This window comes from Sceloporus occidentalis, unplaced genomic scaffold (genome assembly GCF_023333645.1).
Source record: "Sceloporus occidentalis isolate IW3139 unplaced genomic scaffold, rSceOcc1.0.p SCAF_2, whole genome shotgun sequence".
NCBI lineage: Eukaryota > Metazoa > Chordata > Lepidosauria > Squamata > Phrynosomatidae > Sceloporus > Sceloporus occidentalis.
Window position 1 is genome coordinate 77,387,155 of NW_028316982.1, and position 14,149 is coordinate 77,401,303.

Here is a 14,149-nt window from a genome sequence, read left to right on the forward strand (position 1 = left end):
CACATTTATCGAAGAAAGTGCGCAAGAATATCCTCAAGGGTTGCTATGTAGACGTTTTTACCCTTCTTCAACCTAAAGGAAAAGATGCTGTGGCTGTCACTTCAACAAAGTCAAGTAAGCACGAGCCAAAGGCAGTTCCTGCTGAGCCCACCTTTTCCAATTGGTTAGAGGGCTTTGTTATCTTCAAGGCTGTGGTTTCCATGGCCTTCCCTGAACGTGCTTGGCATTTGGACAGCCATTTTTTGAATGTTCTGCGTGCAAGGACATTCGCAGGTGATGCTGCTGCCATTGCCTACGATGCGGCCTTTCGTCAACATGCATCGCAGAATTCACGGGAGCGTTGGGACTTGCTCCATAACGAAATTTGGCTGCTAGAGGTGGGCACCCTTGCTAGGTTCAAGGGCCCACAGAAAGGACAGGTCAAGAAGGACGCAAAATTATCTTGTTGGGACTATAATGCTGGACGTTGTTCTCACACAAATTGTAAATTTGAACATTGTTGTAGCAGTTGTAGAGGGTCTCATCCTAGGTCATCGTGTTCCCGCCCTGCTCCAGCCGCTCAGCCCTTTCGAGCTGGGCGCCCTGCCTCCGCAACCACCGGCAAACGAGAAAGTTCAGGGGGCACAGATGCCGGTGCTGCAGGGAGCCAAAAATGAACAGGTTGCTAAGGTTTCAACCCAGGTATCAGCCAGGGCTTTTACGCCCGTAAATACCAATGCTCTTCTCCCTTTATTGTCAGCATACACTAATAAGCAAGCTGCTTCTTATTTGGCTGATGGTTTTTCCTTTGGATTTAGGATCCCAGTTCAAGCCCCACTTTCGCATCATTTTCCTAATAATTTGTTGTCTGCTAGACCCATGCCTGAGGTTCTTAGGGCCAAGATCAACAAGAAATCCAGGCGGGACGCGTGGCCGGTCCCTTTGATGTTCCCCCTTTTGATAATCTTCATATTTCTCCCCTTGGTGTGGTGCCTAAGAAAGCACCTGGTGAATTTAGAATCATTCATCACCTTTCTTACCCTCCAGGGTCTTCGGTGAATGATGCGATCCCAGAGGAGTTGTGTTCCGTCAAATATGCTTCCTTTGATCATGCGGTCCGACTCGTTCGGGCGTGTGGAAAAGGTGCACTTATGGCCAAGTGCGATATTCAGTCGGCCTTTAGACTCCTCCCAGTTCATCCTGAAGATTTCAAATTTTTAGGTTTCCAGTTCGAAGAAAAATTTTATTTTGACATGGCCATGCCTATGGGCTGCTCTATCAGCTGTGCAGCCTTTGAGTCTTTTAGCACCTTTTTGGAATGGGAGTTAAAACGCAGGGCCTCTTCCCCTTTGGTTACCCACTATCTGGATGATTTTATGTTTGTGGGTCCTGCAAACTCCACCAAGTGTTCTGATCTGTTAAATGCCTTCACTGGGTTGGCAGCTGAGGTTGGGGTTCCCCTGGCAGCAGATAAGACGGAAGGCCCTGCTACGGCTATGTCTTTTTTAGGTATTCATTTGGATTCTGTAAAGGGCTTTTCCTCTTTGCCTCATGAAAAGGTTGCCAACCTGTGTGGTTTGTTGGACCATGCCTTGGCTGCTTCTAAGCTTAAGTTAAAACAAGTTCAGTCTTTATTGGGGCATCTGAACTTTGCTTGCAAAGTGGTGGCTCCTGGTAGAGCCTTTTGTGCCAGGCTTGCTAGATCTCTGGCTGGCCCCACGCTTTTGCATCATCACGTTCGCATTACCAGACAAATCAAGGAGGACCTGAGAATCTGGTTGCAATTTTTAAATGGCTTTAATGGTATTGCCATCTGGCAAAAATCTTGGTGTCTGGAAGATAAATTGCAGGTTCACTCTGATGCTGCTGGAAGCATCGGTTTTGGTGTTTATTTTCAAGGCCATTGGTGTGCCGAAAAATGGCCTGAAGAGTGGCATGGGTCAGATATCTTAAGAGATATGACCTTCCTGGAGCTTTTTCCCATTGTTGTAGCAGTCATCATTTGGTGTGCCGAATTTTCCAACAAAAAGGTGTGTTTTTGGTGCGACAACCAAGCTGTGGTGGCTGTCCTTAATAAGCAAACCTCTAAATCCACTAGGGTCATGGGTTTGGTCAGGAAATTTGTTTTGTGTTGCTTGGTTAACAATATTTCTTTCACAGCTCGACATGTCCCAGGATTAAAAAATGATATTGCTGATGCGATTTCTCGATTCCAGGTTCAGCGGTTTCGTCTGTTGGCCCCAGAGGCAGATCTTCAACCTACCCAGTTTCCGGTGTCCATGTGGGAGGTTGGATCTCTGAAATAATAGAAGGCATTTTGGGTTCCATTGCTCCATCTACTTTTAAGAGCTATAAGAATGCTTTAAAGAAACTCTTTCAGTTTTTTAGTAAATCAGCTTTACAGCCTTGTTGGCCGGTTACCACAGAAGTGGTTTTGCAATTTTTGGTTTGGCTTAGGCACAATAACACTGCTCCCAAAACTATGGCCATTCATCTCGCTGGCATTTCTTTCTTTTCAAAGGCAGGTGGTTTTGGTGACCCTTGCGCTTCTTTTCTGGTAAAAAGGGCTGTCGAAGGATGGAGAAGAGCTCATGCGATTACTAAAGATGTACGTCGCCCTATATGTTTTCAATTGTTATGCAAGCTGTATATGCATTTACCTGTTGTTTGTTCATCTCGTTTTGAAATCAAACTGTTTCGTGCAGCATTTACAGTGGCTTTCTTTGGTGCCTTCAGATTGGGAGAATTGGTGGCTGGGTCCAAGAGCGATGTGTCAGGGCGGGCGTTGGGTGCCTCTGACATCAATTTTTTAAAGCACGGTGTTTCTTTTACGGTTCGCCGGTCCAAGTGCGACCAATTGGGAGCTGGTCAGACTGTGGTGTTGCATCGCTTACGTGGCTCACCTGTCTGTGCTGTTAAGGCCCTTCAATCTTATTGGAAGATTCGGCCTATGGGTTTGGATTTGCTTTTGTTCATTTGGATGGATCACCACTTACCAGATACCAATTTGTTTCGGTGCTAAGAATGACTTTAAAAAATTTGGGGCTCCCAGCTGAGAAATTCGGAGGTCATTCTTTTCGCATAGGCGCTGCTACGGCTGCTTCCAGGGCAGGCTTGCCCGCGCAGGACATCCAAAAAATCGGAAGGTGGAGATCTAAGGCCTACGCTGGTTATGTTCGTCCGCACTTGGACCAATGCACTAATCATTAGCATCGCTCTTGGCAGGGTTGGCGGTAGGCCTTCGGTGTAGGCCTTTTGTGGCGGCAGCATAGGCCAGGATCGGCACGGTGTAGGTACCAGGGCCATGGTGCTCTGGTCTGGGAGTCACTAGGTACCCGGGGGCGAATTGGGCAGGCGTATGGCCATTGCGGGGGCCATAACACGGGTGCGCCTCCCGGTGACTAGGGGCTTAGTGAATATGTGAACGCATGGCATGGTTTGCGGTCAATTTGTGTTCCTTAGCCCCTAGGTCATCCCAAGCGCCTGGTGGGTGCCAGGTTGGTTAATCAGACAACATCGGGTTGTTTGATTTTGCAGATCCTGACCTCATGCTTTGTGCCAACCCATACCAATGGCTTGCTAATAAAGTTGTGGCCTTTCTTCCAAGTTGGTGTTGTGTGGTTTTTTGCAGCAGCATCTAAGGCAAATCACGGCCGCCTCGCTGCGGGGCAGGCCGTTTTGCCGAAGAATCGGCAAGAAACTACAAGCCCCAGAATGCTCTGGGGCTTGCCCGGCTCCCTGTTGGTGCGCGGGGCGGAAGGGGCGGCCCTTCCGCCCCGCGACGCTCTGGGAGCCGGACTTTGTGGTGCGGGACTTCCGGTCCTCCAGGGCAGCTCATTGGTTGGGCTGCCCTGGAGGAGGAGCCCCGCACTGCACGTTGGAGGGGGCGGGGCCTAGGCCTTTATTAGGCTGTGTTGTTGGCCCTGTCCCCTCAGTCGGCGCTTGGCTTCGCACGGAGCGGAGCCAAGAAGGAAGGGAGGAAGACTGGAGTAGCTTCCCCCGCCCACCCACCGCTGTCTTGTGGGTTTTTTGTCACAACTTTGGGCGGCAGCATAGGCCAGGATCGGCACGGTGTAGGTACCAGGGCCATGGTGCTCTGGTCTGGGAGTCACTAGGTACCCGGGGGCGAATTGGGCAGGCGTATGGCCATTGCGGGGGCCATAACGCGGGTGCGCCTCCCGGTGACTAGGGGCTTAGTGAATATGTGAACGCATGGCATGGTTTGCGGTCAATTTGTGTTCCTTAGCCCCTAGGTCATCCCAAGCGCCTGGTGGGTGCCAGGTTGGTTAATCAGACAACATCGGGTTGTTTGATTTCGCAGATCCTGACCTCATGCTTTGTGCCAACCCATACCAATGGCTTGCTAATAAAGTTGTGGCCTTTCTTCCAAGTTGGTGTTGTGTGGTTTTTTGCAGCAGCATCTAAGGCAAAAGGAAATATGGTTACCTATATCCAGAGGGCTGATCATTTCATTGAGGGAAATGCCCAAAGCAAAGATGAAGAGAGGAAGTTAAAGTTGTTAATGTGTACACACACTAAAGAGAATGCGAGTGGGTATTGCAAAATAAATCAGATTTATCAGATGACTGAGTGCTGCTGAGCTTATGTCATGCTTCCGGGCTTCACTTAAGCAACTGTTTGGCCACTGTGTGAACCAAATTCTAAAATAGATAGGCTGTTATTCTAACTGGGGATGGTTCTTTGTCTTCTGTTCTTGTGAAGGGGGTGGGAATCCTGCAACTTTCAAGATATTCTTGATATTGTATTCCCAACATTCCTCACCACTGGGTTTGCTAGGGCTGATAGAAGTTGTCCTTCAACAAATTTCAAGGGTTGCACGATTCCCAACCCTGTGGTGCCATCAAGAAGTGGTGAGGCTGGACATTTGGTACTCCATAGAGATAAGACAAAAATGTCAAAAGCTTAATGAAGATTTTTGTTGTTGTTGTTGTTGTTTCTAGTTGTTTAAAAAACACCACAAAACAACAACAGCCCAGAACCTTGCAGGGTGCTTGATGTATCATTTGTTTTGATCTACAGTAGGCCCTTGGTATCCGCTGGGGTTAGTTCCAGGACCACCACCACCCAAAATATCAAAATCCATGGATGCTCAAGTTCCATTAAATAGAATGGTATAGTAAAACTGTGTATCAAATGACAAAATCAAGGTTTGCTTTTTAGAATTCCCACTTCTGTTTGCTTATTTAACACTATATAAAAAGAATGTTGTTATGTTTAACAGGAAATTTTTAAGATAAATGATTTGTTTTTGCTTCCTGTGAGAGGAGGGTTTTGTTTTTTGTTTTTGTTTGTCATTTAAAATTACTTTCACTATTTTGGAAATATTTTCTTTTAATTGTCTGTGTCAGTTGATTCCTTAACTTTCAGACTTTTTTCAAAATCACATTGCGGACATTCTAGAAAACTGTTTTTTAAAACAAATTTTCATGGTGGTAAAATAAAATACTGTATGCCCATCTTTAATGAAATGACAACCATACTTTATCAGATTTTAAATATTTATTCTATTAATTCAACATAACCTTTTAAAAATTAAAATAAATAGGGGAGCGGTCTTTATCTTCCTTCATTCAAATTAGAAAATGAATAGAAGCTTGAATAATTGTTTGCATTCAGAATTAATGGTGAAACCATGCAACTTTGATTGTTACCAAATTTGTACTGAATAATATTGTAACACTTCAAGATTTGTTGTTTTAAATACAATCCTCATCATTCCAGATAAGAGTTTATTGGAGTATAAATACTAATGTAAATACAAAGATTCAGAAGCTTAACTAGAAAGTAAATTGAGATCCATTTTTCTTCTATGTAGTCAGAATAGTTGATTATCCTACTGCAGTTTGTTTGTTTGAACACGTGACAGGAACAGCTCTGGGGCAGCTCAATTTAATTTTTACTGGCTGGATAAAAAAAAAAAATCCTGGCTGAATCTCAGTGCTGAAGTCATTGAAGTCATTGTAAAGGGGTGTATTTATCCTGATCCAGAACCAAGAATTCATATGCAAAAATAGCCGAAGAAAGAAATCATATACTTTGCACTGATTTGCACTAGTTTTTTCCAGCAACATTCCTTTTCAACAGTCCTGTTCCAACCAGTCTTCACCACATAAAGCAACACATTTCTAATTATGATTTGATGTCTCTGCTTGCAGGCTTAATGAAATGTAGGGACCATATCTTCTGTTTCTTTTTAGTTTATAAATCCAGATTGAATTACATCAACCAGCATAATTCCTGAAATCAGACTCATTTTTACAATGATTTAACAATAAATATAAGAGTAACATGTAGCACAATTCTATATATGATAATAATAATAATAATAATAATAATAATAAAATCTTTATTTCTAGCCCGCCTTTCCAAAGATCAAGGCGGGTTACAATATACAAGATTGCAATTCAAACATACATAAAAACAGCAATAAAAATACATTAAAAGCTACAAATAACAATTTCCAAGCTAGCTCAAGGTGAAACTGCAGTGAAGGGGGAGTAGAAATTATGTCGGGGACATTAGGGGAATGCCTGCTGAAAAAGGTCTGTTTTTAACCCCTTCTTAAATAGGTCAAGGGAGGTGGCCGAGCGGAGCTCGCCGGGAAGCGAGTTCCAGAGCCGTGGAGCCGAGGTGGAAAAGGCCCTCTGTGCTGTGGTGGAATATTTTGCATCTGGAACTCTCAGCAGATGCTTCCTGGCTGACCTGAGTGTGCAGGGTGGATTATATGGAGAGAGGCGGTCCTCCAAGTACCCTGGGCCCAAGCCATTTAGGGCTTTATAGGTGATAACCAACACCTTGTATTGCGCCCGGAAGTGAATAGGCAACCAATGTAGATCTTTAAGCACAGGTGTTATGTGACTGGCCCTGGAAGATCCAGTGACCAGTCTAGCTGAACCAGTTGTAGCTTCCGAGTTTGGTACAAGGGTTGCCCCATGTAGAGCGCATTACAGAAATCCAACCGAGAGGTCACCAGAGCATGTACCACCGTTTCAAGGTCCCCCCGGCCCAGGTAGGGTCGCAGCTGGCGTATCAGCCGAAGCTGATAACAGGTGCTCCTGACCGTCTCATCCACCTGAGATGTAAGGTGGAGCGACGAGTCCAGGAGCACCCCCAAGCTGCGAACGGAGTCCTTCAAGGGGAGCGTGACCCCGTTCAGGACAGGTGGACAAATATCCAACCCCGGACCTGGGGAACCTATCACGAGCACTTCCGTTTTCTCTGGATTCAAACTGAGTCTGTTTTCCCTCATCCAGCCCATTACAGGCGTCTAGAGGAGAGATGCCATCCCTGGTCACTGCATCAGTCGGAGACACAGGGAAACATATTTGGGTGTCATCAGCATACTGATAACACCGTGCCTCGTGTCTCCAGATGATCTCTCCCAGCGGTTTCATGTAAATGTTAAATAGCATGGGGGACAGAATGGCTCCTTGAGGGACACCAGATGTAAGTGCCCTCTTATCGGAGCACACGTCCCCCAGCTGCACCATCTGGAATCTACCCAAGAGGTAGGAACGGAACCACTGGAGTGCAGTGCCCCCGATTCCCAACTCCCTCAGGCGTTCCAGAAGGATACCATGGTCAATGGTATCGAAAGCTACTGAGATGTCTAAGAGCACTAACAGGGACATGCTACCCCTGTCCATGCCCAGACGGAGATCATCTACCAGGGCGACCATGGCAGTCTCAACTCCATAGCCCGCCCGGAACCCAGTTTGAAATGGGTCTAGAAAATCAGTATCGTCCAAGACCGATTGAAGCTGGATTGCAACAGCCCTCTCGATCACCTTCCCCAAGAAAGGTAGCAGTGAAACAGGCCGATAATTGTTATGCATCAGGGGGTCTAGGGAGGGCTTTTAAACAGCGGTTTTACTATGGCCAATTTTAAGCTGGATGGAAAACGCCCTTCCCTGAATGATGTATTAATTATGCGGTGTAGCATAGAGGTTACAACTGCGCGCCCCTGAGCCGCTAGCCACAAGGGACAGGGATCGAGAGAGCAAGTTGTCTTCCTAACACTTCTAAGGATCTTGTCCACTTCCTCAGTACTTACAGACTCAAAATGATCCAGTACAATTGAGTCCACGGAGGCTCTGGAGACCTCTACCCTGATTCCTGAGCCAATACTGGCGTCGAGATCAGCCCTTATCCGAGAGGTTTTATCCACGAAGAAGTTGTTAAATTCGTCACAGCAGGCCTTGGATGGTTCCAGAACAGAGTTCAGGGAAGAGGACAGCTGAGTAAGCTCCCTCACTACCCTGAACAGCTCTGCCGGACACGACTCTGCGGATGCGATACGTGCAGAAAAGAACGAATTCTTCGCTGCGCTCATCGCCACTCCGTAGTCCTCCAAAAGAGAGTCCAGGAGTGCCTTGTCGGGTAAGTCCGGATGTCTCCGCCATTTGCACTCTAGTCGTCGCAGAACCCGCTTCCTTGCCCGGAGATCTTCCATGTACCAGGGCTGTTTTTTGGAAGCATGCCTGAGAGGACGCTTGGGAGCAATACTGTGTATAGCCCTGGAGAGATCAGTGTCCCAGATGGTAGTCAGGGCATCAACAGAATCGCCGTCAGTTCCAACCATATACCCCTCGAGGGCTTCTTGGAACCTATTGGGTTCCATCAGCCTTTGAGGGTGGATCATCCTAATAGGTCCGCCACCCCCGGGAGGGATCTGGGTAGATGCCTTGATTTTAACCTCTACCAGGAAATGATCCGTCCATGACAAGGCGGAAATATTTGTTACTTCCACCCATGGAGTCTCCATGTCCGTGCAAAAGACCATATTGAGCGTATTACCAGCAGAATGCGTAGGCCCCGTGACCAGTTGAGACGGGCCCCATTAATGTAAGCCCCATTAAGTTTATTTATGCTCAAGGACATGAATACAGAATTGCACCCTTAACCTGCTTTTAATTTGACAATTAATTCAAGATAGCTTCAACTACATCACTGAGTTTGTTGTGTGCCTTCAAGCCATTTCTCACTTATGGCAACCGTAAGGTGACCCTATAACAGGGTTTTCTTGGCAAGATTAGTTCAGAGGGGATTTGTCTTTGCCTTCCTCTGAGGCTGAGAGAATGTGACTTACCCAAAGTCACCCAATGGGTTTCCATGGCTGAAAGGGGATTCAAACGCTGGTCTCCAGAGTCATAGTCTAAGGCTCAAACCACTGTACCATGCTGACTCCTTTACAGCTAGGTAAAGACACTAGAAGTATATTAGATCATTATAGCCATTCAGTATCACTTGAACTATATTGGCTGCATCCTAGCAAAACCTAGGATTTGTAGTTTGGTGAGATACTTAGAATTCTCTGTTACAAAGTTTCAGTACATGCCTCTGAACTAAAGCATTAACTCTCAGATGGAATCATGGGATCCTTTCACAGTATACAGTTATAGGACTATGGTTCTACTTTAACCTCTGTGTCTGAATCCTATGGAATCCTGGTGTCCATAATTTGATAAGGATGTGTGTGTGTTGTGTGCCTTCAAGTCATTTCAAACTTACAGTGACCTGACAGCCAGTGTGGTGTAGTGGTATGAGTGTTAGACTTGGACCCTGGAGCCATGTTTTGAATCCCAGATCAGTCATATAAACCTACTGAGTGACCTTGGGCAAGCCACACAGCCTCAGAGGAGGGCAATGGCAAACCCCCTCTGAAGAAACTTGCCAAGACAACCCTATGATAGGCTAACCTTAGGGTTGCCATAAGTCAAAAATGGAGGGAGCCCGCAGCAACCAAACCACGCAGGCTCCCTCTGCTCCGAAAAGAACCTGCTATGTATTAGAGTTCCAGAGCGTGCGGTCCCGACACGGTGCTTTCGGTCCATTTGTTTAGGCCTATGAATTCTAAATGCCTAAACTGCAAACCCTTGGAATGCCTAAACTGCAAATAAGATGGAACTATAGCAGTTAAAGGGTCATTAAAGTGGTATCAGACTGCTGTAACAGCACAATGTAAACTCACAGTAGGTTGGGGGAGGGGTCAGAGATAAGTCCTATAAACTCAATGTTTTCCTTTTAAGGTTTAACACAGGGTCTTGTGAGTCCTGCAATCTACCTCCAAAGTATTCAAAGCACTAGATTGGGAGTCATTGATGACCAGGAACTGTGGGCAGGCAAGGGTATAGAATTTTATCCCAGTACATGAACAACCAAAAGGGAGACTTGGGACATTCCATCTCCTATTTATCTTTTTTTTTTTTGTCCCAACCTTCTATTCGCTCTACAGTTGTCCTTCAATATCTACAGATTCTGCACCCATAGATACAACCATCAACAGCTTGAAAAGAAAATATTTTCAGATTCCAAAAAGCAAACCTTGATTTTTTCCCCCATGTTATATAAGAGAAATCATTTTACTATGTAATTGCATTTGATGGGTTGTGAGCATCCATGGATTTTGGTATCCACAGAGGGTCCAGGAGCCAAACCCCAGAAAATACCAAGCGCTCACTGTATTCCATTTTGTGTTGTTGTTGTGTACCTTCAAGTCATTTTTGTTTATAGTACTGAAAATTTTGTCCTGATTTACTTGCTGCTTCATTGTAATTCTAGTTTTAATTAATGCATTTGTATTTTTTGAGGGGGGAAAAACGAGTCAAGTTAGTTAAATCTCTGTCTGCAAAAAGTTCCTGCTATTGTTTTAAAAGTTAATACATTCAGAGGCAGGCAAAGTTCGTGTCAGTCTAAATTCAAGCAAGCTATGCTTACCTCTTAAACTGGCCACATATGATGGTTATAATACTTTAAAACAAATTGCTCCTGTGCAAGGCAAAAAAGAAGAAGAAGAAAGCCTTCCCTTTACATTAAAAAAGTAATATTTTAAATTGTTGGTGATCTTGTGAGTCAGACATTTTTTGAAAGCTAACAAAAGACGTATTGTCACATTTATACATTGGACAAAGGCTTCGATAGCTATCATGAGCATGAGGTATGAAGTAAGACAGTTATCCAGTAGGGATAATACAGAGCCAATTCATGCATTATTGTAGTGATGTGAAAAACATTAACTCTTTATTTCTTCACACCCTGAACTAATAGTGTTTGGATAAAATAGGCACATGGTCAGATATAGTATCTTCATACCAACTGAACTCAGTGAATGAAGCAAGAGAGATGATTATATATGAAAATGTAGTCAAGGGTGCATCTACTCACAGTTATATCGCTCCGATACCACTTTAACTGTCATAGTTTCATCCTGAGAAATTCTGGGATTTGTAGTTTGGTACTTAACTTTATCTGCTAGAGAGCTCTACTGGACTGACCTAAACTGTAGATCCCAAAGTACCCTGATTTATTTCTCAGTCTTTCTTTTCAGCATTTCTTGAGAGGAGTGGATTAAACCTCTCAAGCAGAAAATTCTAAGTACATCACCAAACTACAGGTCCTGTGTTTCTGTACAATGGAGTTGTGGCAGTTAAAGAGGTATCAAACTGGCATAAGTATGTAGATTTTAAACAGTCTATAAAACTTTTTGTAAATGTTTTACATTTGTTTTTATGGAAGCCGCCATGGATCCTGTCCTGGGAGAAAGGTGGTATATAAATAAAGTAAACAATTAAGTAAAAATAAATAGTGCAGATGTACCTTTGTCCTCTTTCTAGCTAGCCTGATATAAATTGTTGTTTTTCAAAGTAATGCCACCTTGAACCCCATTTTGATGAGAAAGGAAGGATGTAAATTGAATGAATGAATGAATGAATGAATGAATGAATACCATTATTGTATGAAAAGCAGCACATATTTTTTACAATACAAACAAAAATTCTAAACATCTTTGTAAGAGACTCTGCAAAAGGTATTTGCTATGCTAAACTCCAAATTTTATTAAACAATAATAGATGAAAGTCTAGAAATGTTGCAGCAGTGTTAACACAAATTTAAGCTGCCACATTTAAAAATGTGAATCCTGACAGTAAAATGCCTACATGAATTGATTAAATTAAAACAACCCAGCATTTAAAACACAAGAGCTTCAGTCTGTATTACTGCTAGTTGACGCAACTGCACATTTTTGATCCTGTCTTCTGTGATAATAGATAATGGTAGCTTTCAAGAACAGCAAATGTGCAACTAAATTGGTTATCTCTGAACCATTATCAGCCAATGCAAATTCCTATTAAATTTAACGAGGCTGAGATTCTCGAGCTTTCTATTTTTGCATCCTTGCACGTATCACATATTTCTTTTAAAGTTCCCATCATTCTATTTACTTTTATCTCCTGCAACTTTATAAGCCTATTTATACAATCATGGGGAGAAGTTTTCATTGATTTGCAGCTTTTCTTTTCTTTCCTTTTCTTTTGTCACTATACATCTCAGTACAAGATCTGAATTTTCTAATTCAGAAATTGACATGTCACAAAAGCAGGATACAGACTTCACTCCTTCAAGCATGTCCTTTGCCCATTGAAAACATTGTTAACACATTCTCACATAAATTACTGGTAAGCACAGGAAACAGCCATATCTTTTCTCCATTCATCAATAACGTTGCCTCCTCCCCAAAGAAAACACATTTCACCAAAGATGACAAAATATAGGCACTTCTCCCTTATGTCTGGAAGCAGTTTCAGAATTTATTCTTTGGGGTGATGAAAAGACAACAATTTATCAATAGCACCTTTTCATTTAAATGAGCCAATTTTCAAGCTTGGGCCACATGAACTCACTCAATTGAAGAAAAGTAGAAGCAAGTTTGGCATTTTATATTTTTTTTAAAAACGGTTCTCTCATCATATGTAGACTTCACATGATCTCAGGAAGCCTTTCACAGTAGTTAGGCTGCTGAACAAAATAATAAACTCTTTATTTTATTTTATTTTTAATTATCATTACCATTCTACTCTTCTGGAAAGGGCTGGCATCCTTTTTTGTCAATCTGGGCGCACGTGAATGGTGTGGTTAATAAGCCTATTAATGAGGTTCCACAGTGGAGTGTGAATAGGTAAATAAGCCTCAATCTGTTGAGGTTCAGCAGGAAGGGCAGTAAAGCCATCAAGTGCTAAAGGTGACAGTTTGAAATAGGAACAACAGCTCCAGGTTTCAAGCCAAAGAAAAAGCAGACAAGGCAGGCATTGAGAAACTTTCTACCCCCAACCGAGCTCTATTATCTTTCCGATTCTTCCCCCTTTTATAAAATGTCTTGAGTAGACGCTGTTTGAAAAGAAGGGGGGAAGCCCTTGAGACTTTTTTCACTCTTTTTTTTCACTCTGGTAATGATACGTCAATAGCGAATAATGAAAATTAGGACTTCCAGTACCCCCATTGAACCCTAACTTTCAAAAGAATGAAGAGCACTAGCTCTCAGCATATGGACTAAATGGGAAAAGATCCGGGAATGGAAGAAAAGAAAACGGATTCCCAACACACACACAGAAAGAGAGAGAGAGAGAGTCCAAGATCCAATAGTTCATTTTGTCATGGGCCTGTCTTTCTGACTTTTTTTTTTTCAAGTCAAATTATCAACTTAACTTGATCCTAATTAAGTAGTACAAGATGCCTTGATCAGGAGGCTTTTAGGATTTGACAGCTGTTGAGTTAGAAAACAGTTATTTGAATATAGTGTATGTAAAGAAATAAATACTGGGTTGGATTCAGGCATAGTCATACTTAGACCAGAGTGACTGAAATCCATGACTGAGTATAGCAATTGATTTGAACAGCTTTGCTCTAAGTGTGACTGAGTCATACTTATTTGATTGTATGTATGTCTCTTCAAATTGCCTGCCAATGTAAGGCAATCCCATGACTTTAACAGGTTTTCTTAGGTAATGAATATTCAGAGATTATTTTTCCAGTTTCCTTCCTCTTAAATAGAGCCTTACAGCACCTGGTCCCTCATCCAAGCACTAATAACAGTTGACCCTGCTTAGCTTCCAAGATCAGACAGGATCTGGTGTCTTGAGGCATTTAGACCTCATTGTTGCTTTTGTTGTTGTTAACTATCCTCAAGTCAACCTTGACTCATGGCAACCCTGTGGATGAGACATCTTAAAAAAAAATGCCCTTCACTACTCTGTTCAGGTCCTGCAGGTCCAGACCTGTGGCCTCTTTGATTGAGTCTAACCATCTGGCATGTGGTCTTCCTCGCTTTCTACAGTCCTCCACCTTTCCTAGCATCATCATCTTTTCTAATTAT